General features: G+C 42.5%; 1 long non-coding RNA gene across 1 annotated transcript; it reads left to right on the plus strand.

Annotated features, from left to right (window-relative positions):
- Positions 1-1,709: 1,709 nt before the first annotated feature.
- On the plus strand, positions 1,710-27,507 carry LOC120411998. The gene is made up of 3 exons (XR_005604630.1): positions 1,710-1,836; positions 21,841-21,970; positions 26,866-27,507. It is a non-coding gene; the product is annotated as an uncharacterized LOC120411998 (long non-coding RNA).

Raw genomic sequence — 27,507 nt, forward strand, 5'->3', positions numbered from 1 at the left:
TACAGAGAAACAACTTCCTTCAGATTTGTGTCTGGTGTCGCTGACAGTCTGCCACTGCAAAAATCCCAGCTGCTCTGCTGGCTTTTGTGGATTGCTCCTCCACAAGATGTTTGCTTCCTCCCATGTTCCCTACATGTTGGACAAGGCAAAAGGCAGGACTGGCTCTGATTTGAGCTTTTCTCATACTGATGGGGAATAACTGGCTGCTCCCTCACACAGGGATTTCCTACTTGCCTTTGGAAATATTAAATTGTTCCTGTCTGTTTCTTTCTGTGGGCACAAGTTTTGTATTTTTTAACTTCTTGACTTCAGATTTTATTGAATCTTGAAGAAACATAATTGGTCAACACATTAAAATTATTAGTAAGCAGAACAGTGAGGCTGACCACATCAGCTTCTGAATTTTATGTTCGGTTAAAAGCCAGGGTTTAGTTCATTCCAGACAAAAGAATCTTGAGTGATGTCTCTCAGGTTTCTTGAGGGAGATGGTTCTTTTTGAAACAGGATATTTGGGAAATTTTAGTTTGTAGCTCCAGAGCTTTGGATGACATCTGTGACACAAGGAGGCTGGGATGCAGTCTTGCTCCTCTGTAGCCCTGGGACCACTGATGAAGCCTTCATGCCTCCATTGCTCACTAATAAAACTTTGCTAATTGTGTTTTTTCTTCCTGAAGGGGAAGAGGATTTGGAAGTGGGTCAGTGTTGTAAGGGTAAATGAATTAGGCACACTGAGATGCTCAGATGTGTCAGGATTATTTATCAAACTGGGACTAATCAAACAGGTCCTGTTTTAGTAGAACAATGTGCTCAGCACTTTTGAAAAATCAGGCCCAGTGAGGAGTATACTGGGTCTAGATTTAGCTTTTCAGCTTGAATGCTTTGATCCTGGCATGTTAACTCAAAATCCTTGTTAACCTACAAATAAATATTTCTCCAGGAAAAGTAAGAATGATTTTTTTCTGTACAGTGGGGATCAAGTAATTGAAAGAAAGTGTTTTCATTGTTATATTTCCACACCCCCTGCCCTGTTCTTATGCATGCAAAGTATTTGTCAAATTCTTCTAATATGGACAGAGTAATTTTAATTAACATCTGCAAACCATCACATAATACCTGGAGCGGCTGTTGCTGGCTATGAATCACACATTTAACTGAAAGAACTGTGCTTTCTAAGGAAAGGCCAAGGCACAAGTATGTCCCAGTCCTAGACTACATATATTTGTCCAGTGACTTGCTTCTCCTCCTGCTTATCTTTGGGCCATGCTGGCAGGTGGTGAACCTCAAGGTTCAAGACATGTAATGGAACTATAGTTAGTCCTCGTGTGTCTTGTCCAGGCATGGTGTAAGTAAAAAAAGACAAATTCATGCACTCACAGAACTTTGGGCATTGATTTCCTCATAAGCATAGTTTTCTCTCCCCTCTTCAGCTTCACCAAATAGCATGTTTTCTGTCAAAACAGTGCATGAATGAACATTTTCAGTGCGAACCCTATATTCAAAATAACAGGTTTTGCACTGGCAATCCTGACCCAATTTTAACTCTGGTTGCTATGGTGCTCTGCGGGCTGGGTGGCCGGCGGGGCAGGACGATGAGGGGATGGCACACAAGCCTTTTGTTGCTCCTTGGCCAGGGTCCAGCCAGCTTGTTTCCTCCTTCTCCCTTCACCCCACAGCAGCTGGCAGCAGCCTATATCTGCTGATCAGGAGCAGTGGTCAGGCTGCAGCCTCTGAACCTCTCTGGGTCTGTGTCCTGGAGGAGACACCTTCTCCCAGGCACCCAAAGCTGTTCCTCTGCAGACCACAGTTCTATCCTTTGGCTGCATGCCCCTGTATTGGGTAAGCCTTCATCTTCCTGCTCGTGGGCTTTAAGCAGTCTCCCTCTCCTCTGTCCCTCACTAGTTGCTTTTCCAGACATCCTGTGTCCTGCTTTACTCCCTCCAGAAAAGGAACTCATCACAATACTTTTAAAGGATGAGATCTAAACTAGGTCATCATCTTAGTAATGAGGGGAAAGTGACTTTTATGAACAGGATTTGAAACAACACTCATTATTTTAAAGGCAGATTTAAAAATTTCTAGTTGATGTTAAATATATCACAATTGCCTACATGCAGTAATATAAGCACAGGATTTGCAAATTTGAGTTTAATGTTAATTTAGCTGGTAGATAGTCTGCAGGGTAATCAGTGCTTTGCATTTTTCATTCAATCTTAATGTTACACTTTGCCTTCCACAACATAATCCAAGCCACAGACCAGCTGGCTGTGTTGATTAAAATCCTTTTTCTGCTTTTTATTAATCTTCATGGTTTTGCCCTAGAATTATGAAGTGGTCATGGTCTATCAGGAAAGAAGTCTGCAGGGCCAGAATGCAGTCTTTACAAGTTGAGATTTCTGCCTAAAGCATATTGCTGATTCCTAAAATAAGTTGTCCTGAATGGTTTGTTATATCTGCAGAGCTTGACATGAGTTTGGAATGAAGCTCTTCTGGTTAAATTACTTACAAATACTTCATTATGCATTTGGCTGACACATTTCCTCACTGAAAACCTAGATTAAGAGAATATCATTAGGGGGTGGAAGTGGACTTTTATTGTCAATAGGCCTAATCCTGCATTTTGGAGGCACAGAGTCATATAAACTCTTCCTGTGGACTCTTTACCTTGATGGTAGAGGGAGAATGGCTGGGATGAGGGTATTGCTGCAAGGGGCAACATCAGGGGTTCCTCAGGATGCACAGCAAAGGGACAAGAATAATTCTCAAACTGAAGGTGGTGAAGCAGCAGGAAGGATGCTCTGATTCCCAAAATCAACCCAAAGGCTGCTGGGACACAGTCTTGATCTTCCTTCCTCTGTAAAACTCCTTGCACAAAGGCTGTTTGTTCAGACTGGGTGAGATAGACCCCAAACAAGTAATGTACTCTGTGTGTTGTTGCTTTTTTCGTAAATAACTATTTGATCACGGTGAATTGATTTTTTTAACAAATTTGATGTGATGATTAGGCAATCACTTTAGCATGTATTTTTTCAATTATTTCTTGTTAACAAAATGAGGCAGTAACTAAGCATGATCTATATTTTCTGACTTCTCACAGTGTTAATTAAAGACTGTGAATATTCTTGCTGATGTGTTTGGATATCTTTGCATCTAGTGGTGGCTATAGTGGTTATATCCTGTAGTTATGCCACCTATATGTGGGCCGAGATCCTACACTTAAGGATGGTACTCATTGAAAATATTACATAGGGAGACAGATCTGCCTACAGGTCTTTGCTGCACTCTTCCCTTCCCTGCTCGGTGTTGCTGTTCGGGACTGTGTCAGTGCATATATTTGGGGCAGAGAGAACACAATATGATGATTCTTATAAATAATGCTTGCTAATACCTCAGAGTTTTGCTGCAGGGAGTTCCATTTGGTGTTAGGCTTTACTCTTTTGTTTCCATAGTTGCATTTAACTGCAAACACCCATTTTTACTATTCAAAGTAAATTGCCTTTTGAATTTCATACCATTACTATCTCCTTTGAGCTTTAGCAAGGCGATGTGAGATGTGCAGGTTGAAGAGTCAAGGCCCCAAATTTTACTAGGTTTTCTTTCACTCTGAGAAATTATATGCCTCAGGTCAGTATGTCTCTCACCAGTGCAGGGGTATCTATCCTAAAGCAGATCAGGACAGAGATGGGCCATGAAGACATGAAATACCTGCAGCATTAAACCCATGGCCTTCCACGATACCAAGAAGAATGAAGTTTCCTCTGAGCCAGATCTGCTGTGACTTGAGCAGTTGAGCACAAGCTCTATCTGTGAATGGAGTTGTTCTCTATCTTATTGTGAGACTTGTAAGCATTTATTTGGTGCCCTTTCCACAAACGTGTGATTCTCAGTTTCTAGGCTGCTTTGGAGTCTGCTGCAACCTTAGGATTTTGTAATTTTAAACTTTAAAAAGCAATTTCTTTTTCTTCCTTTGGAGGGTCTTCGCTGCAAAAAAAAGTGACTTCCTGTCTCCCCAATTTACTTTTGTCAGGTTTTTAGGCATTGATAATAGTTTTTGAAGCTCTGATTTCTTCAGGCAAAGAAACTTGCGCTAGCAACTTGCTGAGGTAACCTCATTGCTGGTAGGGTGCTGGTGAGCATTGCTTGGCTGGCTGCTGAAGGCTCATGGGCACTACTTAAAAAAAACAAACTATAAAGGCTACTGGGTAGGACAGGTTAATTGCCTTTTTTCCCTCCCTGCACAGCTCTTACCTTCATTGGACTTTTGCCATCTCAGGTATTCTCTTTACTAAAGTGCACATAACAGCTGGGCTCTGGCAGCTGAAGTGACTGGTAGTGGTATTCAGTTCCTGTTCTCCCCCTGTAGCCTCCTGTGTTCCCATCTAGCTTCCCCCTACAGCATCATGGCTGAAGTAGCACAAATTATCCTCTTGTCAGTTGTTTTATCACTTTCCTTTGTGATCTACTTGCTTTAAGGATCTGACTATTGCCTTGTCTTTTGGTAAATATCATCCCTAAATTAAAATTCTTACTCTTATCCTTCAGAAATATTCAATGGGCTTGGGATCTTTCTGTTGGCTTTTGTGTTTCTCCTTCCTTCTGGGCCACCACTTTTGTCCCTGTACTTTCTCATGTAAATCCCTCTTTCAGGTCACTATTTCCTACAAATACTTACCTAAGTCATCAAATGCTTAGCCATGCCACCAAATATATATTTTGTGAACTTTCATACCACGGTTTTGTTTCTTCAGCATCTTTGGTGTTTGTGATGATGTTACTGACTTCAGCTGGTGCTCCAGATAGCAGTGATGGAACATATAGCAGACCTCCAGGTGCTTTAGCTGCATGTGCTCCTGGACACAGAGTGCAAGCTGGATGCTTCACTAGCAGAAAATACAAAAAATGAATAGAAGTGCTTAACAAAAAGAATGGAAACTCTGTGTTTCTGGTTCACTTTACTGTCCCTTAAGGATTTATTTTTGCATTACGTTGCATGGTTGTATGTGTTTTTCAAGACAACAAAGAGTGACATGAAGGATCTCAGTTAATCCATCTGTCTTGGCAAGGCTGAGTTTCCTTGCTTCTGTTCAGCTACCAAGAACCATATCCCCTGTGTTTACTTATTTAAACTGAATTAGGTATGGTGGCTACACAAATCAAAACAAGAATGGTCGGTGTATACAAGAAGCAACAATGTTCTGTTTCTGGAATAAGATATATGTAGAATTTTTTTTTCAATGTAGAAAGAATTAAAAAAATCTGACTCTGTCAAAGTCAAGCATATTAAAGCAGATGGCCGAAAGAAGACCCATATGCTGTACATAGTATACCATTTTCTTTCTCTTCCGTGTCTGCCCTCTGAGAGATGAAATACTACGAGGGCTGAAACTGAAAGCATCATTAAATGTTAATCTGCTGGGGCTTCCTTAGTGCTAGCGAGGTCAAGCTCTGCTGCAGAACGCGGTGACAGATGGAGCATCCTCTGTGAAATCACTCCGTGCTGCCAAACGCCGCAGAGAGACGCGCCGTCTGTCAGCGTGCCCGTGCTCTGCCTGCCCACCCCGGGAGCTCCCAGGGGTGGGAGTGCTCCCAGGGACCCGCCCTCCGTGCGGGAAAACGGTGGCACGGGCGTGTCGTGCGGACACCGAGTCAGGGAGGATGGCCTTTAGATTAGGGCTGGTAATGAGCTTTCTGCCTCTGTGAGCATATTGTAACCTGCAGGCAGGAAAATGCGGTTTTTGAAAATGGTTTGCCCTGGTGTAGTGCTGAGCTGGAGATCTCTAAATCCCTCTGAAGGGCAATGTCCCTGCTGAGCCTGGTTCCTGGGTTTTTCATCGCCTTGTATTAGAAAGGCTCAAGTCTTGGAGACTTACCATGTTTGCAAAATTAAGTTGAAAGCTCCTGACCGACAGCCTTAAGGGCTTTTCACATAAACACATAAAGCTATACTGCAGCTTTGGCAGAAGGATAGGGTTTGCCTGGTCTCTAGATACACCTGCTTGTGACTGGGCTCCCTGCATTGCTGCACTTTTGGCATCACCACTTTGTAACTCACTAGCTAATTTAGTCATGAAGCTGCTGATGGGAAAACAAACCAGCTGAGTTCCTCCCTAAAGCTTTGGCTCAGCAAAAATGGGAACGATACCCAAATCAGTGCCTGCCCCAGCTGCTTTTTGCCAAAGTTCTTTGTAGTGGAGGAGCTGAGGCTGCTCCCTAGGGCTGCCAGAGCAGACACCATGCATTAGGACCTGCCTGCTCTCATTCAGGAGGGAGATAACATGAGCACTAGTTCAATGTGACCTCCCTCAGTGGCATTGCACACAATTTGTTGTGCACAAAAGTTGTCTGCGAGCCTCATCCTCTGTTACACTGCTGCAGTGTAAACCTGTGCCATCAGAGTGAGTGTTCAGCTACGTGGTCTTTCCAAAGAGAAGTGGGCAAGCCAGCTAGAAACCCACCCCAAAAATAGTAGTGAGGTCTGTACAAATATTGCTGATGAGCCCTGCAGCAGTGTAACTGGAGAGCCTTCACAACTTGTAAAAACTGTCCTGGCAGTTCCATCAAGGATTAGGGAAAGAACAGCCCTCTTGTCTCCTCAGGAGAAGTCTTCTGACACCTGCTGCAGGGTAATGGTGGTCCTTATCACAGTTCCTGTAAGTATGATTTTCACTTTAGGGAATCTGGGCAGGAGAGTTAATGTCAGCCTCAAGCATTGAATGGAATCATGTGTAATTTTTTGGGTGATCCAAGTTAAACATCAGTTCCCACACCACTAAGTTGTCCATTGGAGGTTTTCTTCTCACTTGCATTGCCTGCATTTGAGCTCTGAGCCAGAGAATGCATCAAGGTGGCTTCTGTGGGGTACAAGGGCCACTGGGAGCCACCTCAATCCTCCATGAGCAAAGCCATTCCCAATACTGACTATTAGCCTAGCCTGTGATGAATAGCAACTCTTCCCTGTTTTTTGGTTGGTGCTTTTTCCTTTGTAATAAGAATTGGTAGTGTGTTATTTTGACCCTTTCTTTGTTGTTTTTCTTAATGAGTTCCTCTAAGGAACCTTGTTTAAGCAAACAAAATTTGAAGTGTGAACTTAAGAAATATTTAACACACATATGTATCTTTGGTAGGATTCAAGCACAGAAAAGAGGGAACAGAGAAACTGACAGATGGAAAAGGATACAGCTGAAGGAGTTGCTCCATGAAGGGGCCTCTTTAACGTGTGAGGCGGATTTGTACTCACTACCTTTGCTTTCATTTGGATTATAATGTCAAAATAACTAAAAAACCGAAGCACAGTCAGTCATATTTGATGGAAACGACGCAATTAAAACCATTTCCCCACTTGAGGAGAAAATACCTTAGGCACAAGGTAGATGGTGCTAGAGCATACAGCTAAGAGGATGTTCACCTAGCAGCTGTTTGACATTAAAATATGATGATCAAAACAGACTATACTAAGGGAAACTCTGCAGTGTTAGAGGCTTTTTAGCACCTGGTTTTGTCTGCTGCTTTTGTTCTGACTATATAAAAGTAGTTTCTGCTTCCCTGAGCCTCTCAAAATGCCCTGTCAGATATATCAACTTATGGAAACCTCTCTTTGATATTCTTGTTTTGAACTGATTAATATAGACAACCCCGCTCTGTGATTTGAAGTAAGGTCAGTTTTGTCTCTCTCTTTCACTTCTCTGTTTGCATTACATCAGGAGAGCAGTCAGACATTCCCCATTGCCTAAGGGCAGTGCTGCTTGGCATGGAGCTTGCAAAGAGAGATGTGCATTGTGGAGTAAGTGTTCAAAAGCATTCGTGAGGCTGAAGGGCATAATTCCCATTGAAAACCAGTGAGAGCTGTACTTAGGAGTTTCCTATGCTGCAGAGCTTCCCCAGCATGCTTATGTCTGTACTTCCCCTGTTCAAACTGAGCAAAAAAAACACCCATGGTGATTTACATGTGATTTTTAGAAGTGTTGACATGCTTAAAATATTAATTAGCTTGATCTGAGGAAGGAAAGAATGTCACTCTTTCAGCTGTAACTACAGTCAAAAATTTGTGACCATAAATGTAGTCAGAGGATCTAATAATGCCTCTGAGGCCTATGCGGCTGCTGTGCATTTTGATAGGACTTCAGGGCAATTTACCCCATGCAACAGAGCCCAGAGTGCCATTGATTGGAAGCATGCATTTGCTTCAGAGCAGAAAGGAGAGGGAAATAGTACTATGCAAGTTGAAAAAAAAATTTATTATTATATGTAATTTTTTTTTTATTTTTACAGATTTTGAAATGCAAGGTCTTTTCACTTTTTAAAGCATGGCCTACAAAGACTTTCAGGTGCATTTAACTTCATCCATGTAAGAAGTTGAATGGAAAACAAAGAGGCTGTTCACTTAGGTAAAAATCCCACGTGCTTTAAGCTTTCATACTTAGTACCTTTGTTTGCACTTGTACGGCTTTATCAGCATGTGGCAATGTCCCTACACTGAAATGTGATGTGATGGATGGAGCACTGCATGGTGAGTCAGGAGGCATTTCTCCAGGCTCTTCCCTTGACTCGCCATATGATATTCTGCAGGACTGAGTCTCTGCTACTCTTCACTTACAAAATGTTATAAAAATGTTTTCCTAGCCACATGGAGTGCTGTGACATGTATGGGTCACTGAGTGTAGCAAAAGGAGTAAAACTGGAGAAGCTGAGTATGTTCAATGCATGCAAATATGCCTGGAGGTTAATAATTTAATTGGCAGAGTGCCCTATTTTTCTGGCTAATGGGCCTGTTTAGTGAGCTCCTGCAGTGCTTGACATACTGGCCCGCTGCTGTTCAGACACAGTTGTACATCTGGTGATGTGAGCTGTGCTGCTCCATCTCTCGAACCCCTTCAGTGAGAGTGTCAAAGCTGAGGTGATGCCTAAATTCTCAGCCAAAGAGCTGTGTTTTTGTCTGAGACTCGAAGACATGCTGGAAGTGGTCCTTTTTGCAGCGTGCGAGGTGATGGGTGGGATTGTTGCGATGTGTGGAAGACAGTGCTTGCAGAGCACTGGTGCTGCTCTGTGAGGTGCAGACGTGGGAATATAGGTCAGTGAAACATCCAAAGTACAGCTGCAAAGGGCATATTTACACACACAGGGTACAAATGGCAGGCTTGAGCTAGACAAGCTGCTGCTGAGCAGCCTGGTGTGTGCCTGGGGAGGGGGGTGCCAACACGCGCCGTCCAAGCCTGATCGTCAGAAATAGCTATGGTGCTTTGGTCCAGAGCAGCCCTCAGGCTGGCAGGGCTATTTGGTCTCCAGAGTGGGGTGTCTGTGACACAGGACTGAGGGCCCTTAGGTGCCAGGTCCCATGGCTCCCCTGTAAGTCCTGGCAGGGCTGTGTGCCTGGTTCTTGGAGCTGCGCTGGGCTTGGTCACAGTGAATGTGAGCAAGGTGAGGCTTGGGGGTTAAGAGCAGGTATTGTCTGTGTTTTCCAGCTGTATCAACTGATCTAACAGACATGGGCTTGGATCCACAAGCCTTTTTTCATGCCTGAAGCAGTGGCAGCCAGTTTTGCTCTTATGCAAGCCAAAACTGTGCAGCTTCACTTGCATCAGCTGGTGAAATATTTATAGGTTTGTAGTATGAGGTGTCCCAAGTTTCATGGTCCTTTCCTGCTTACATCTGTGTGCAGCTTCTTGTAAAATTTCTCTATTCTTTGCTGCTTGTGTTTATTTGACTGCCATGATTACCCTGGTACCAACACAAGCTGATGGATGAAAGGGTTGAGAGCAGCCCTGTGGAGAAGGACTTGGGGGGTGTTGGTGGATGAGAGGCTGGATATGTGCCAACAATGTGTGCTTGAAGGCCCAAAAGCCAAACATATCCTGGGCTGCATCCAAAGCAGTGTGGCCAGCAGGGAGGGGAGTCTGCCCCTCTGCTCTGCTCTGGTGAGACCCCACCTGGGGAGCTGCATCCAGCTCTGGGGTGCCCAGCACAGAAAAGATATGGACCTGTTAGAGGAGGTCCAGAGGACAGCCATGAAAATGATTGGAGTGCTGGAGCACCTCTATTATGAGGAAAAACTGAGAGAGTTGGGGTTGTTCAGCTGGGACAAAAAAGGCTCCAAACTCTGGGGAGACCTTACTGCAGCTCTGCAAAACCTATAGACGGCTTAGTAGGAAGATGGGGACAAACTGATGGGACCTGTAGTGATAGGACAAGGTGTAATGGTTTTAAACTAAAGAGGGGAGCTTCAGATTAGATTTAAGGAAGAGGGTCTTTTTGATGAGGGTGGTGAAACACTAGAACAGTGTCCCTGTTGCCTGAGTTTGGAATGCACATGCAGCTCAACAGGGAGTGTCTCTGTCTCTTAAGAGTGTTGAAAGTTTTGGTTTGAATGTTATATGATGCTAGCCAAGCAGACAAACTTCCCTTACTCTGCTGTTCTGTCCTCTACAAAAACATGGAAAACATAGTACCTTGTGTCTTTCTGGAAAAGAAATTGAGGCTGTGGGGAAAAGTGTTTGCTGATCATGGCAGCCAGATGTTCCCACCTGGCATTCAGTGTGTCTCCCTGTCCATCTTAGAGTGAAGCTGCAAGGTTGGGTTCAGTGGCAGCCCTTCTGAGTTTGTTGCCTGGTCTGGTTTATGAAATAAGCACAATAAAGCCTATTCCATATGTTTATTTTACCAGAAAACCTATTTGTTTGTGATACCACAACTGAGCATGTTCATGGATATTTAATCCCTTCCAGGATAAGGCAAAGATTTGCTCTTCAAGGAATTTTAAGTCAAATGTTAGTTCTGCCTTAGCCCAGATTATGCAAGTGCAGACAAAAATTAATTTGGTGGTTTATTCCTGCTGTGAACAACTCAGGATTTTCCTTTGGGGATTCTAAGATTGTTCTTACCTAGTAATTAAAGCTTAATCATGTTTTTTGCCAAAAGCAGTATATTTGGCTTGCAAGTGGGGAGATATCTCTGTATCTGTCTGTCCCACCTCCTCCTCCCCGTCGTGTTTGCCTTGTCAGTTTTTCAATCTCTGACTCTGCAAACTGATACCTGGATCTGCTGTGCTTGAACAATCCCTGTTCTGAATCCTGCCAGGTGTCACTTTGTTTTGTTCCCCTGGCATCCAGAGGAGGTTTTCCTTCCTGGGAATTACACGCTTTCTCTGCCAGGAGCCACGGACTCTCAGCGCGGCTGGCACGGGGCCATTGTGTGCAGTACCTGCCTGCTGCCAAGCGGGGACATGCGGCTGAGATCAAAGGGCTCCAGGCAGGAGGCCCTGGAGAGCTCCTGCTTTTCATCCATCCTGAGGGATTTCCTGGCAGAGTTACCTTGGGTAAATGACTTCTGTTCCTTGTAAAAGCCAGCCCGGAAAACTGTACGTGCGTGGCAGAGCAGGGAAACTTGCTAGATTTAGAAAAAGATAGTATGTAATGTAGTGTGCAGATGTATTTGTGTGTATAGTGTTTTATCATCATCAATGATTGTAGATGTTTGTCCTGTTGTCTAATTAATCCCATATGTACCCTACCCTGGATTCTGGTATCATATCTGTCTTGCCAGGACTTGAGTCCTTTCTTTGTTCTGCCCAAGGAGAACAGAATTGCAGAATCAGTGAGGTTAGAAAAGACCTCAGAGATCATCGAGTCCAGCCTATGACCGAACACTGCCTTGTCAACTAGGCCACGGCACTGAGTGCCACATCCAGTCTTTTCTTAAACACCTCCAGGGATGGTGACTCTACCACCTCCTTGGACAGCCCATTCCCATGCCCAGTCACCCCCTCCATGAAGAATTTCTTCCTAATGTCCAATCTAAACCTCCCCTGGTGCAGCTTGAGACTGTGTCCTCTTGTCCTGTTGCCGGTTGCCTTGGAGAAGAGACCGACCCCCACCTGGCTACAGCCTCCTGTCAGGTGGTTGCAGAGAGTGATAAGGTCTCCCCTGAACTCTTCTTCCCCTGGCTAAACAACCCCAGCTCCCTCTGAGACTCCTCACAGGACATGTGCTCCAGATCTTTCAGCAGCCTTGTTGTCCTCTGGACATACTCCAGCATCTCAACACACTTTAAATATCCTTTTAGTGTTATTCTGAAAGTTCTTCTCATACACACAGCTTTTTGGTGCTGGAATGCCATATTACTATTGTTGTTTTGTTTCTAGAAATGCTCATAAAAGCTGTGTATTGTTTCAGGAAGGGTAATGATTGTCTTACTGGTTTTCAACACCATTGCCATCATCAAAACAATGATCTGTGTTACATGTCAGGATAGTTTTCAAAAGCATGAAGTCAGTAAGTTCTACAAAACCTTTTGTACAAAGAATTAAGTTTGTAGATGAATTAACTACCATGAAAAAGCAACACCAGAAAAAGTAACAAAATCCGATCACCTTTCCTGTCTCTTGCTCAGACTACTACATATATATATATGTCCTAATGACAAATCTTTAAAATTAGACATATATTTGCTTTTATCTAAGGACAAACTGTGACAATACAATCTATTGGAATGGAGTTTTCTTTTAATTGTTTTCATTCTGGAACCATATTCTGGAGTATAGGGCTTTCCAATCTAATGTACAACCCTCTTTTTTTTTCCAGTCAAGAGTCAAACAGACATATATATGTATGAATGCTCATTTCTGTAACAATTTCTTTATTTTTACTTTTGGGAGTACACATAAATGTTGCTAGATGTGAAATGTTTAGTATGTGTAGCCTGAAGTTAAGGTGATACCACCTTAACTTTATCACAGCTTTGTCCTTTGCATGACTCAAGGACTTACTCTGCTATGAAAATTACATGCATATTCTTGGAGAAACCTTTTCTTTTACTTTCTGTTTTTTGTTTACTTTTGCAAACATAGTCTACATGATGGTTATAAAAAATAAGCCACTGTATAATTTCGGCAGGAAGAATATTAGGAAACTTTCCCATTCTTCTCTTGCTTGTCTTAGAGGGCTTGAGGGGGATTTGGCTTGGTTCTGGTTGCCAGTGACATGTGCGTTGCAGACGCCAGAAAGAACTTCAGGATACTCAGACCCTATCATGCAGGAGCTACCAAGTGCATGTGATTTAGAGAAGGCATTCAGTAATTCCTTCTGTTCTTCTCACATGGGTTTGTGAAAACGGACCAAAACAGTGGTTTCCACTGCTCAAATCAGTGACCAGTGTGAAGGAGTAAAGCTTTTTTTTTTGGGTCAGATTGTCTGCAGCACATGCCAATGTTCAGAGTCATGGCACCACAGCCAGATCATTTCAGTATGGAGCATGTTGCAAGGAGAAGCTTCTGTCACCCATTCTGAAAGATCAAAAGCCTTCAAGATGTGCATATGTTTCACAGTCAGCAGTAATTGGTTTAATATCGAGCTTTGGTATGAGATTGGGTTTGGATTTTTTCTATCTGAAGTAACATAGCAGTTAAGATTTACCTAGCTTATAGCGTTAAGAATTGCATTCAAAGTAATTTACCTAATAACTAGTACTTGAACTAGTTTCCTTCAGGCACTCTTGTTGAGCAAATCCATTGAAAAAGGAGATGCTGTCTTCACTTCCCCAGTGATAGGATCCATACCCTATTCTCTAGCTTGGATAAACTTCCTTATACTATGTAGGGCATTCAACTTCTGTGAGTGCCTTTAAAAATTGAAGTAATGTGACAATATTACGTGATGTCCCTAGGTGTGTCAGAGTTTCTTCTCGACGTTCACTCTGAGCAACCTGCTTTCCTCCTCTCCCACTTACAGACCATCAGAGCCTTCTTCAGTCCTCCTCTTCCCACATTTCCCTGTCTTCCTCCAGTGCTGCCCTCTCAGTACCTTGCCAGTAGCAGAAGCCAAGTAAGCTGCAGCTAACTTGACTCAATGCATTTTCTCCTATTTTGCACCCTCCAGGCTGCCCTCAGGTCAGCCCTTTCTGCTTTGCCCCTAATGCAGCACTGCACTGACTTGCACTCGGTCCAGCAGGAGAATTAGTGCCATTTAAGAGAGTACAGTCATTTTTCTGATGATTAAAGAGACAGAAGTTGAAGGGTGTCCAATAAGATCCCCACTTGTCAGTGCCAATATCCCAGTGAGCACCCTGGCAATGCCATTACATCCTTAGTGGCTTCCCTTTTAGTCAGCCATGAATACATAAGGATAAAACCAAGATTCGGTTCCCCATTCAGTCCAGTTCTAGAAATCCAGCTGAAGACTTTTTTGATTCAAGCATCAGCAGGTCTCGAAACCACAAAAGACACTCAGTCTTGCAGGTGCCTTCTGTGCATTTGTGAAAGTCAGGCTCCTCTGGTGGAACGTAGAAGATATTTCGAGGGATAATGTAAGGAGCATGTGAGTATGCATGTGGACTGTTTTCACTGCCTCCAGTTTTCATCTGTGTTGTACTCGGGTAAGGATGAGGAGAAGGCAAACTCAAGACTCTTCATGTTGATTACGTTTTGGCAGTGGATTGCTCCAGTATTACTGATGCAATGGGGCAGTGGCAGCAGGAGGGATGGGAGTTATCTGCTCCTGCCTGGTTTCCTGCCTCTTAGGATAAATCTACAGCTTACATTTTTTTCTGCAGCCTTCATCATGCTGACATTGATGTCAGTCTGTGCTGACTTGGTTTTTCACCGCAAACACAAACAGCTCTTGATGTGCATATTGTTGTTTTCACAGCCCATATGGTCTTCTCAGGTTCCTCAGGTGCTTGGCAGAAGCTTTAATTCATGGCACCTTGGGGAGTCAGGGGTGGTCCTCAAGGAGGGTAAGCAGCTAATCCCAAGCCTAGTACAAACGTCTGTCTAGGATGGTCTGTGGTCACTGGCAGTGTGGAGCATGGGAATAATTTAAGAAAAAATTAACCTCCCTAGAAAGGATCAATTTCTGAAATTACTGTCAAACTGCGTGTCTGCAAGGGAGCCCAGCTGGATCTTTGGGGCTGTAGACTTTTAGCACCTTAAACATGAAGATTGAGCTGGTTGTCCAGAGGAAAAAGCAAAAGTGCAAAAGCTTCAAAGGCTTCAGCTATTGTTTTTTTTTTACCTGGGGTCAACTCCTTTAGAAGTGAGACAGACCTTCTGGATAAACGAGCCTAGGAGACATGGGAATTTTGCCAGTACAGAGGGGCTGGGTAATCAGTCACATTAATTTGGGCTAAGCGAAGCATGAATGAAGCCTTTACTATTCATTCAATGTTAATCATATTGTTAGCTAGAATAACAAAACTGACTCCGTAGAAATCCAGTCTAATTTCCTTTTGTTGTAAAGTTAATCCAACCATGTTGTTATTGCATAGAAGTTCCATCTTCCTAAAAGATCTTTGACATTGCCTTAACATCTCTTTCATAAGCTTAACTCTCCCAATTGAATACTGTTTTGGTGTTTAGCAGAGAGAACCACTCCACGTACTTTGTGAAAATAAACTTTTAATCATCTCTATACCCTTGAAAAGGGAGACTACCAAACATGTATCCAGGCAGAGTATGATAACACTGAAATAATAAGGAATAATCAGGTGAGAAATCATAATATAAATAGTGACATAAACATTGTCCAAAAGGTAAAATCACATGAGAAATATTAAGTATATCTCCCCCAAGAGATGAGACAGACAGATGTGTGTTTATACTAATTTTGTGGGTGAGAGAAAACAAGGCTTGGAAAAGATATCTTAATCCATGTTATTTAATCTGTATTTTGACTCAATAAATAATTAGATCATATGTACTGCCTAAACTTTGGCTAATGATGCTTCTTCCTTAATATACCCTTAAAATACAGAATCACACTGAAGAAAAGGTTTAGGTCCGTTAATTGAAACAATCCCAACCTTGACTTTTGATGATGACACAATCAAATAAGTTGAAAAATACAATTAAATCCTATTTTCGAGTCTGACTTTTGAGTATGCCTTATTCCCCCTGCTTAAAGTATTGCCTCCAGATATCCTTGCATACTTTATATACAAAAGCACAAAAATATGTATATGCAGACACACACTAAAATTCACTGGCAGTCAATGCATTTAACTTTCAGCCAACCGCACTTGTAGGGTGCTTGTTCTTAGTGATTTAATGGTATTTGTTTTGTTTCAAGTTCATATAATGTTGAGTTTTCATCACAGAAGTGATGAGGTCACATTCAGCTGGTTGCTCAGATCAATGCAGAGAATGCTACAGGTTTTCCTTTACATCCCCAGTCTCAGTATAACCATCTTCTCCAATAACCATCTTCACCAAGTCTACCTTGATGTGCTTAAGATGAGTTAAGAGTGCAGGGGGACGGCTGGGTCTGCCCTTTCCATGTTTCACTCCCTTCTGTGTGGGTGTCAGTAGCTACACTATGGGGCCACTGACTGGTACACTGGATGCAGGCTGAGAACACACTGAGAACTAGTACATCAAATTAAGGAGCTGAGGTTAATGCCTAGTCAGACCCATAAGCTGATCTGACACCCTGTGTGGCAGCAGCATCCCCAGCCCTGCCTGAGAGCGACTATGGGAACATGACATGGGCATGACTGAGGTGCCAAGTCCGCCCTGAAAGGAGGTGGTGTTTTTCTCTTAGGCAGAAAGGAGCACCAAGAAAGGACACCCCAAATTCCATCACCTTTGAAAACTGGGGAGGTTGTACTACATTTTAGTTACCTGGAGGTTCTGGTTGTTATCAGTGCAAAGTGGTTGTCTCTGCCTGCGGGTACCAAGCTGAGGTAGTACAGGGCCATAAATCACCACTGGGGAAGCACTTTTCCTGGTATTTGTTCTCTCTCAGCTTCGTGTGTCATAAAATAATTAATAGATGTCCATGAGAGATTCTCAGTAATGGGTTGTTGTCACTCTTTTGTGGATGTAGGAACTGCCTTCCAGGATAATCCCAAGTCCACACCTAGGTCGGTGTCCTATGTTCCAAACTGGTCCATGCTGCTGGGAAAAATGCCCATAAATGCTGTAATAACATGTTGCCCATATGTTCCCCTTGACCTGTGTGTGATGCCTGAGTACCAATAAAACTTTTGTCTTTTTCTCCAGTGTGTTGAGGAAAATGAGAACATTTCTGTAGGCTGTGTTTTAGGGAAAGTGTCCTGAGGACTGTCTAATGCTCTTGAGGTTTCTGAGAGCTACAAAAATCTGACATATTTATAGGGACATTTCAATTGTAATGCTAATCAACTGAGGCTGACATCCAGCATTTTGTTGGGGAAGACTTTCAATCCTACAGTGCTTTTTAAAGTTGTTTTCCTGCATACATCTATTACTAGGCTTATTGCCTGCTACATAGTCCCCAGTACTCCCAGTGTCCTTTATGTGTGGGTGAGGGGCAATTTCTGACTGGGTGGCCAGGGGGTCTCTTCATCCTCATCTTCAGGTGCTCCTGGTGAGACTGCAGCTCCAGCCCTGTGAATGGAAGGGGTGTGAGGTGAGCCATGCAGGATGTCTCCAGCTCAGCAGCTCAGTCATGAACCCCCCCCAAACACCTCTAATTGTCCATCAGGTGCTTTAGCAGGCAGAGGTAAGTACGAGGTCAGATGGTTTCCAGATCTTGTCTGTCAGAATTATGGCTCAGGTGTTGCATTTTTTATCATTAGCTGGTATTACATTTGCCTGCTTGCGTTGCAGAGATATTTTAATTTGCTATTTCAAAGTCCCATAAGTGAGACAGTCTTAGTTGACACATCCTTTTCACAGTTGTGACTTCTTATTTCTCCTCTTCTGTTTGACATCAGATTTTTTTTTTAATGAAGCTTTTTGGCTTTGCACCTCAGTGCACAGAGTATAATGACCCATTGGGAATTATTTTTCTGTAGCAGAGGCTGGGGGATCACTGCTCACCTCTGGAGAGGTTGTGGCTGGGTGAAGGTCAGTAGGCATGACCAGCATATTTTCACAGTATCCTGGAGCAGTTTCATGTGACAGAGGTGCCCTCCTTTGTCCCTCAGGATAAATCTGACTTCTTCCAACTCATTTTCATTTTGCAAGAAGCTGGGGACAGAAACTGTCCTCAAGGAATTTTGTTATGAAAATGTAGTTGGGTCTTTGGCTGTTTTGTTTAATAGAGTTGTTAACAGATGGAATAAGATGTCCAATGTTCTTTTAGTTTAGACTGAATGATATCAGGTTAATTAATTGCCAACTGATTTTTGCAAACAATATCGGAGAACAGGAATTATGAAACATAAAATTAGTTGCAAAGTTATCAATCTTCAATATGATTGTTTTTAATCATGTGCCTTTTAATTAATCTACAATTGTTGATTTGTATTTAAACTTGTATTGTGATTTCTAAATTCTAGTTAAAGAGCAATATGTTATTTAAAATAGAAGAAGGGAAAATGATCTGCTCTGATAATGTCTTACTTCAAGCATAGATTGCTGCTGCCCTGCCAGTGCTGGCCCCATCTGACATCAGTAATATTTTCTGCTTCTCACTGAGATGTAATTAAGCAGTAAATTAGCATTGGTCACACAAAAGATGAAAACTCTGGAGCTCTTTGATGGTGTGTGCAGTGACACCGCTCCAAGCTGAGGGCCGAGGTTGTGCAGAGCTCCACCTGCCCTGCCCGGGGCAGGTCCTTGGGGTATGAGTGTGAGATGGGGAGCCCTCCTGTGCCCACCCTGCCAGTGCACCCTGTTCTCCTTCCAGGGCTGTGACAAGTATGTGCTTTGGCACTGAGGAGCATGGCAAACCCATGGCTGATCTGATGTGGATGGAAAAGCAGTGGAATTGAGTGCTGTAGGCCACTGGTTCTCGGTATGTGTCTTTTGATGTCTTCTTAGGTGAGTTAACTTTTAGATTTTCTTTTCACTGGTCAAGAAGACACTGAAATGCATATAGTGGCTGATACATTATGAACAGGAGCAGAGAAATCAGTTGTATCATTAAGGAAGGTGTCAGGTGATACAGGGATATCCAGCAAGCAGGATTTGGGAGAGGCAGAACATGAGAGGGCAGTGAATGAACCTTCCTGAGCATAGGTTAGGAGCAAAGGTTGCTGCCCCGGTAAGTTTTCGCCCACACCTGTCACAATGGGGTGTGGTATCATGGGTGTTATTTGTGTTATGTTATTTATTCAATCACAGGGAAGGAAGCCTCTTGCAAAAGCTGGTATCATAGAAGCACTCTGCTGCTCCCTGTTTTGGCAGAGAGATCAGGGGTGAGCAAGGAGAGATTTTTTCATTCTCTGAAAGCCACAGCCTTTCCCATAAGACGTGGAAACATGAAGACGAGTTGGTTTGCAGGAGCTGATGCTGCACTTGTGTCTCCGTAAGACGTCTCTGAATAAAGGAGCAGAGCTTCCAGCACTGTCATTTCAGCGCTTTGCCTACTTCAAACACAATGACAGGTGTTGTTTTCAATTAGTGGCAAAGTAGTCATCATCAAAATTACACTTACAGTATGATGAGCTTTAGCATTTACCAAGAGTTATGCATCTTCAGTATGTTTATCAGTATTTAATATGCAAGATTGGACTGCCTCAGCAGAAAAGTTGACATTGAACTGCTTTCTGGATTCTCTCAAGCACTGTAAAACACAATTATCTTCACTTAGGCACTCTGCAGATAAACTAGGAAATTAATTACTCTTAAATATTATCCTTACAATCTTGTAAAAGCACTGAAATAGCTCCTGTAACCTAAAAATCCCAGTGAGAACAATTTTTCTTATTCTACATAGTTACTTGAGGCTAAGCCTATATATTGTTTAGTTGAGCTTCACCTCAGTGGTATTCAGGTTAAAACAAAAAAAATGGATCATTTGAGCAGTTTTTTCTGTCAGTTTTGCACTCAGCCAGCCCGGCAGGATTACTTTTTCATTGAGGATGCTGAGGCTTTGTCACACAGAGTCAATGCTTTGAGGCTTGAAGCGAGTCCAATCTCTCAGTGGACACCATGTCTCAACACTTCCAAGGGGAAGAGCTCCTCAGGAGCTGTGGCTGTGTTCTTTTTGTGAGCTCAGAGGGAAGGATTTCCATTAAACTGAGTAGCTCTGGTGCATTGAATGGATTGTGGAAATAACTTGGCTCAAATAAAACAGGTAGGTAATAGGCAAACCAAACAGACTTTAGCCACCTTTTCCTCCTAATCAAAAGAGAAAGGAAATAATTGGTTTTGAAATTGGCAACGTTCAGCAGGCCAGCACTTCCACCTTCTGTAGGTGAGCCATGGAGTTGTTTGCTCAGTGTACAAATCATCTCAAAAAGTGGCAATAAGACAATAGGCCCATAGTTGGCAAATTACATCAAATATTTCAGTTAGAAAAAAAAAGAAAACATGCAAATACTCCGTTTATTATTCATTGGCACTAGCTATTTCCCCTTAGAGCAGGCAGATTGGGAAGAACAATTAACTAAGGTCTTTCATTTTGGTGTGTGCAAGGGGGGAGCACAACCCTTTCAGGTTACAGCATGCAGTGGAGTCAAAAAGTACTTCTGCCCCTCTTGGATGATGAATGAGAGCAAGCACTAATCCTACCTCTTGCTGAGAGACAAAACTCACTGTGTGAGTTTGCCATGGGGTGGTCTGGCCCTTGCCATGGGACAGGACTCAGCCTGGCGTGGCACTGAGCAGCTGTGTCCTGGCTGAGGTGCCGAGGTCTGGGATCAGTGTTTGAGCTGGTGAGCCAGCCAAGACCTTCACAAGCTGCTGACAGGAATGATTTGAACAATGAATTTAGCCCAGGGGATGCTGGATTAATTTGCAGACAGGATGGAGAGAAAAAGCTAGATGTGACTGACGACAGAACACAGAAAACCTCCAGCTGATGTAGTTAGTAATTTAAAAACAACAACTCAAATGCCAGACTGTGTAAGGGTCAGAGTGGAAAAAAAAAATTACATGGGGTTATTATTTTTCCTTTTGAGGAATTTGCTGTCCACTTTACTAGGAACATTACTTCTCTTCTGTTTTCCTGTTGTTTAGCAGAGCAGAGAGTGCTCTGGACCACACAATAAAAATTAATGAGAGCAGGAAAAGATCTCTGGGAAATACAACAGAAAAAAATAGATATTTTCAGCTAGAGCAGAGATGAATGCAGAGACATGTGGAAGGACATACATTAGCAAACAGTACAGAGAAAGCAAATTGGCCCAACTGACTTTCCTTGTAGTACTAGCTTAAGAGGGGATTTTGTAAAATGAATGCATTAATGTAAAATGAAAGACTTAAAAGAAAGTGTTATCAATCTTACAGAAAGGAACAAGCCCAATGTATTTCAAAAGCCCTGCATATCCTAAATCATCCAATTATACAGCCTTTGCAGTAATTGTATCGCTATCACAGTATTACCATTTCACAAAATATCACATTGAAATATGGCGCTTTTTTTGTGATGACAGGTTTCAGTAAAGAGTAGGATGGTTTTATAATTGGAATAGCCTTAATGTTCACCATCTCCTCTTCAGATATGTAACTGTGCATTTGTTTGATAGCTAGCTAGGGGCAAACACTGCAGATTTTTTTGTCCAGCCTTATAAGAGAAAAGAAATAAAATATGTCAGGGAGGTTTTGGGTTGAGATGCTGGTAAAATCCAACACTCAGCTCTCAAGAAACAAAGGGGCTTTTTGCAGGGGGCAGTGGGGCACACCACTGATCTGCCAAGGCAGGGATATAGCCCTCATGTGTCTCTGGCCAATAAGTGACTCTTTCTTCTTGATATTCACTGGAGAAATCATTTGAGTCTTTGCAGTGATGTGGAAAGGCTAAATCTTGTTTCAGACCTGAGGAGCACTTACTTTGGCATCATCAGAAGAATGGGTCAAAGCAGAGGCCCCTCACTCCTTGGTTTTAGTCTCAAGCATTTTTCTTACCCACCTTGGTTGCTGGGGGGTTTCCAGTGCCTTTCAGTGCCATCCAGCAAAGTCCATCTCCAAACTTTTTTGGTTTTTTCTAGATGACTGATGAATATGTGGGAGTGCACACAGTGTGACACAGGTCCTACCTCCTGCTAAATGGAGAGGTCTGCAGAGCTGAACCTCCCTCTGTTTCCAACCAAACTTGTCCAGCGAGGTTTTTGCATAAAAGTAAGAAAATCCATCCACTTTTTTTTCCTGCTCAGTACTTGCATAGGTATTTCTCTAGAAGTGCTCTGCTGGTTAGTTAAAGTTATTTATTGTTGTCATAGTGTAGTGAAATTTCCTTTTGAGATGTTTTAATGTACCTTTCAAAGTAGAACCAAACCAACTATAGCTGGCTTCTTATAAGATTGAGGTTATACAGACTGCAGAGATTATTTCCCCCCCCCCTTTCATTTTAAATTGGTTTCTGATCTACCATTTTATACAAAACTGCTTACGTGGGACAGTAATTTTTGAAGTGCCTCATATTCTACTATTTCCATGTTTGTTTCATTGGGTTTTTTCCCCTGAAATATGGGAGTAATTCCTAGTAATTAGTGCAACAGTTCATGCCAAAGCTAGTAAATTAAAGGCTAGAGCTAAAGCATGAGGTCATCTCTCTATTTTTATTTGTCCCTCTATTTTTATTCATCTAGTAGTGAGTACAGATGTCAAAAGTACTCTTCTAGTTCCTGCTCCATGCTCAGAGCAGGCAGAGAGGCACCCACAGATGGCTGTTTAACCTACAAATCTGAAACCCTTAAGGAGATGATCTGCCATTTGGAGATGCTCTCTTTCCCCTTTGCCAGAGGAGAAAGCCTGCATGATTAGATGAGATTAATCTAGCCTACACCTAGGTAAAACAAGTGCCATCCCAATTTACCACCTTACTTACATACTTGCAAAGGTCTTTAGACCACAAGGTTGTGCAATATCCCACTGGCCAGAGTGTTCATTGAGAATGCTCAGAATAGTCCTGGTTTGGTACCTGGATTGGAACACAAAATTTATTTAAGGGAAAAACCATCTCATAACAATGTTAAACAAAAAGTGCTGCCTTGTTTAAATACCATGATGTGTAAATTTAATTAAAATGTCTCATTTTCATAAGCAATTGTTTCATTTTTTTCCTGCCTTCATCACTATTATATGTCATTTGTACAATGAGGAAATGAAGGAGGTTCAACAAATATTCTTCAATGGAAATCAAATTTTGCCAAGAATAGAAATGACAGATCCAAAGGCTAAACCTCAGTTGTTTAAACCTCAGTCCCTCCTATAAAGCAAAGATATACATAATCCCTGGATGATGCTCTATTTAGTATAAAAAGAAGGTCTTGGAAGTTTGATGGGTTTTTTTTGCTCTTCTGCCTTGTCCTCTGGTACCTTCTGTAGGCTCCCATCCACCTTCTCTTTTTTGGTAGAAAGACCCTGAGATTAGGAAACTCTGGGATTTCATAGCATGAGAAAGCCATTTTCCAGCCAGAGTTAATCTCAACCACAGCACCCTTGGGGGAATTGATAAGGTGAGGTGAGCTTTATTTAAAAAAATCAAATCATATTAATTTTATTAAAACTACTTTTTCTGTCTAAATATTTGTAGGCCACACCAAGATACCCCAGCAAAAGCCATTAGAAAGACACTAGAAAGTTTTAATCCTTCTTCTCTTTTTTCCCCTCTTTTTATTGTTGTTTAGCAGCTGCTTCAGGTCAGAGTCTCCAGGTAAAATGTCACTTGGTTTTCTCCTCATTTGCAATCCTCACCATATGAAATACACAGCCATGGCTGGCCCCAGTGGGTCACAGCTAAACCTCTTCTCTCAAATAGCAATGCAAGGTTTACCATTTTTTTTCTGGCAATAAGTGATTTATCCACAGTTCGAGAACACATCACTGATCCAAGAATGGTGTCATTGCAAAGGGGACTTAGGTTTTTCTTATTAATTTTGTCCCTCCACTGCTTAGTTGTAGATGTGTTTTTCTGGAGTGCTTTTATTTAAAGAGTTAGTCAAAACTTTCCTATTCCTTATTTGGGCTCAAAAATCCCTGGATGAAGGACTGCCCTGTCCAGCAGGCAGCAGGGACATGTTCTCTCAGCCCCTTCTTCTGTGATTTCTGATGCTTCATAGGGAAACTGGCTGTGTCCTGATCTGATTTAGATTATTACTGGGTCTGGGGGAATGACATTCAGATCAAACATCTTAAAAAAAATCTTATATGCCATGAATTCCAAACAAAGCTGAAGTTTGCCTGGGATGTAATGACCTGTTGTGCTCTTCTGCAGCAGCCTGTAATTATATCTCTCCTCAAACTATGTATACATCATTGAGGAGGCTGATATATAAATAAAAGGGCTGCACTAATTTCAAGCTACATTAGGAATGCAGGAGTAAAAATAACCTGATAGAAGAAAGGGCAAAATTAGAATAAACTTGACTGTGAGGTTTCTAGGGAAATATAGAGGAAGGAGGAAAAAAAAACGTCAGAAAGCAAAAAAAGCTTGATACTGTTGCAGGATTACACACAGCATGTGGGCTCTGTGGCCTCCTGCAGGTGTTACTTGTGGAAGGTATCTTTTTGCAACAGTTACTCTTGAAGAATCATAGAATCATTTAGGCTGCAAAGGACCTTTAAGATTGTAGTGTCCAACAATAAACCAGCACTGCCAAGTTCACCACTAAACCTTGTCACCAAGTGCCACATCCACACATCTTTAAATACCTCCAGGGATGGTGAGTCAACCACTTCCCTGGGCAGCCTGCTCCACTGCTTGACAACCCTTTCAGTAGATTTTTGCTTATATCCAATCTAAACCTTCCCTGGTTTGATCATTGCAGGCTGGGCAAAGGCAGGGCTGCAAAGGCACAGTGAAACCCCTGGTTTTTCATCTTGTCTTCTTTAAGGTCATGAGGAAAATGTGGTCACATGAAGCCTAGTGCGATTTTCTCAATTGCACTGTATCTGCAAGGTGAAGATGTTTTATGAAAATGGGCAGATGGAGCTGGCAGAGGCTATCAGGGAGGTGATGGATACTCTTGTTTTCCCTCTGCTATTCTGGACTCTGCAGTTCAAAAGCTTTTGCGTGCCTGAGTACCAGCTATTCAAAATAGCAAATTATATTGGGACTGAAATTTCACACGAAGATTGGATTTGACATGATAAATGAAGGTCTCTTCCCATCCTCCCCGTCTCACAGCTGGTGAGTTTATCTCTTGCATCTAAACACAGATATCCTCCATGTGCTCCCAGGAGATCTGGCTTTTAAAACAAGCTCTTTCAGCTTAAGAGACATTCTTTAGCCATTTTTATTTTTCCATGTCTGCTGCACATAACCAGAAAGGAGGTGGCTGTATTTTTCAAACCAGCATGTTACAAGTTAAGCTTTTAAATCCGTGATTAGGTACATAAATAAGAGTGATTCAGCTCCTGGAAGAGCTGAGCATTCACATAATCTGCTGAAATCCCAAGGGTGACCATTTTGGCTAGCAGAGAATGTATGCTATGTACACAGGTTTTTGAAACAAACCAAATCAATTCTAATCTTACATGTTTAGAAATCAAGGCCCTTGTTAGAAGAAAGGAGCATCAGGATGAGTTACCTGCCTGGTGTGCAGCCATGTCCTTCTCAGAGAGCATGCTGACACCTGTCCCAGAGGTGGTCAGCAGTTGGTCTTGCTGCTTTATTTTTCTTGACCTGATACACCAAATCTAACTTTTCTGGCTAGGAACCAAACGGGGACTCTCATCTGCATCACTCTCTGAGGCATCTCCCTCCAGGTCTCTGGCAGGGGCTTTTCCTGGAGACAAAGCCTGGTGCTCCTGGCCCTAGAAAGGGAACTGGTGCCTAGAGACAGGAGGGAGGACAGGGCTGAGGTGGGGTCCTGCAGAGCACTGCTATCAGTGGGGGGTGGAGCACCAGCAGGGGAATCAGGAAGGGCTGACAATATTTGGGCAGTGAATGGTTCAGATGAGCTGGAGAGGTGAGACCTGGCCTTGAATCCCCATCCTGCCTCATGCAGAAGAGCACTCTGTGGGGCAACAGTACCCTGACCACACCAGAGCCCCATGAAAGTGCAAGCTGGTGGTTGTCCAGTGTTTGGGGGCTTTCCTGTGCTTTTTCTGAATGTGCAAGGCCTTCCTTGTAATCTGATCCCAAACCTAACTGGGATTCAAAGTTTTATTTTCTCTCTTCCATACTTCAGGATTTGGGAAAGAGAAGTGAACTAAAAAGAAACAGAAATTTCTGTTTAATTTTTAAAGGCCCGTGGCATTAGTCAGCTTTCTGTGTGACGTAGTAATGTTTAATGAGTTACCAAGGGCAAGCAATGAGCAACCAAGTTTTTTTTATGCAAGGTGTTTTACAGAAATCTGTTACAACCTAAGTGTTGGCAGATCATACTTTCCACTAGAGTTTAAGATTACATTGCTGCTACTTATGTTATGACTAATGTTGTAGCCTATATTCAATTATGGGTATTCTATGGCAGGTTTTACTAGACTGTATATTCAAGTTAGTCTCTGTAGCTTGATTGAATGGCACCAGTGAGAAACCTGACTGATGCAACACAAGCTAACCACTTACTCCCCTGTAAATACTCGAGAACTGGCTTTTTCATGAGTGCTTGCAGGAGCCAATCCAAATAAATTCTTCTGGCAGAGGTTGCTGAAGGACATGGAAAATTTTCCTCTGGAGTAACTGCATTTGACTGCAGAAATACTGAAGTAACAAGTGATTGTTTGGGAAAATGTGTCAATTCTTTTCCTTCTTTTTTTCTTTTCTCATCGTTTTCTGTTGCTTGCTCTTTTCCCCATCAGTCTCTTTAAAGAGGGAGCCATCCCAGCTACATCAAAATAATTTTCTTTTAAGGGTGCATGTTTTTCTTTTGTTGATCAAAAGCAATTAGAGCGAGAAGAGCTGACAGTTTCACTGAACTGTCAATGAAAATACCATAATGAACAGTTCATTTTGAAATAACCAATTCTCCCATTAAATTATCTATAGCCCTGGAGGGAAAAGAACTGTGTGAGGACAAGAAGTATTGTTTGTTGCAGCATTGTGTTGATCTTTTGATATTTTCTAGGAACACAGTGGTATCAGTATTTTGAAAAGAACACTGGGAAGAGAGAAAGAGGCTGTAGTGTACCAGGATCTGACCTCACGCTGGTGACCACAAGAAGTTTCCTTCTCATCTCAGGAACATTTGGGTGTTTTCCCTGTGTCAGAGCTTTGCTAGAAACACAGAGCTCTGTGAATCTCTATTGAAAATGGGAGAAGGATGCCAAGCCTAGCTTACTGGTCTTAACTAATGTTATCTCTTAATTGCTTCATAATCCCAACTATATGAGTGATTAATTAACCTTTTTTTTAATATGAGCATAAATGGTTTGAAGTGCTGTCCTCTTACCCTGGGAAGGGTTTTGTAGGACACATCTCCTCGACGTGGGCTGTTGGGTATGGATTATACATATCTTTACCTCATTTCATAAGCAATTGCATCCAAACAGCATCAGCAGCTGTTAATGCAGCACATCTCTGCACCAGGCATGGCCCACCTGGAAGACCCCAATGGCTCTAGGTGGTCACAGTCTCATGTGAGCTTTGCCTGCCCTGCCCAGAAGAGAAATGGACAGACCAAGGAACTGCTCATGAGGAGACGTAGGCACAAAACCAGATGCTAGAAAGGTATTACATCCTTGGTGGAGTATCAGAGGAGATTGCTCAC

Source organism: Corvus cornix, chromosome 1A, assembly GCF_000738735.6.
Source record: "Corvus cornix cornix isolate S_Up_H32 chromosome 1A, ASM73873v5, whole genome shotgun sequence".
Classification (NCBI taxonomy): Eukaryota; Metazoa; Chordata; class Aves; order Passeriformes; family Corvidae; genus Corvus; species Corvus cornix.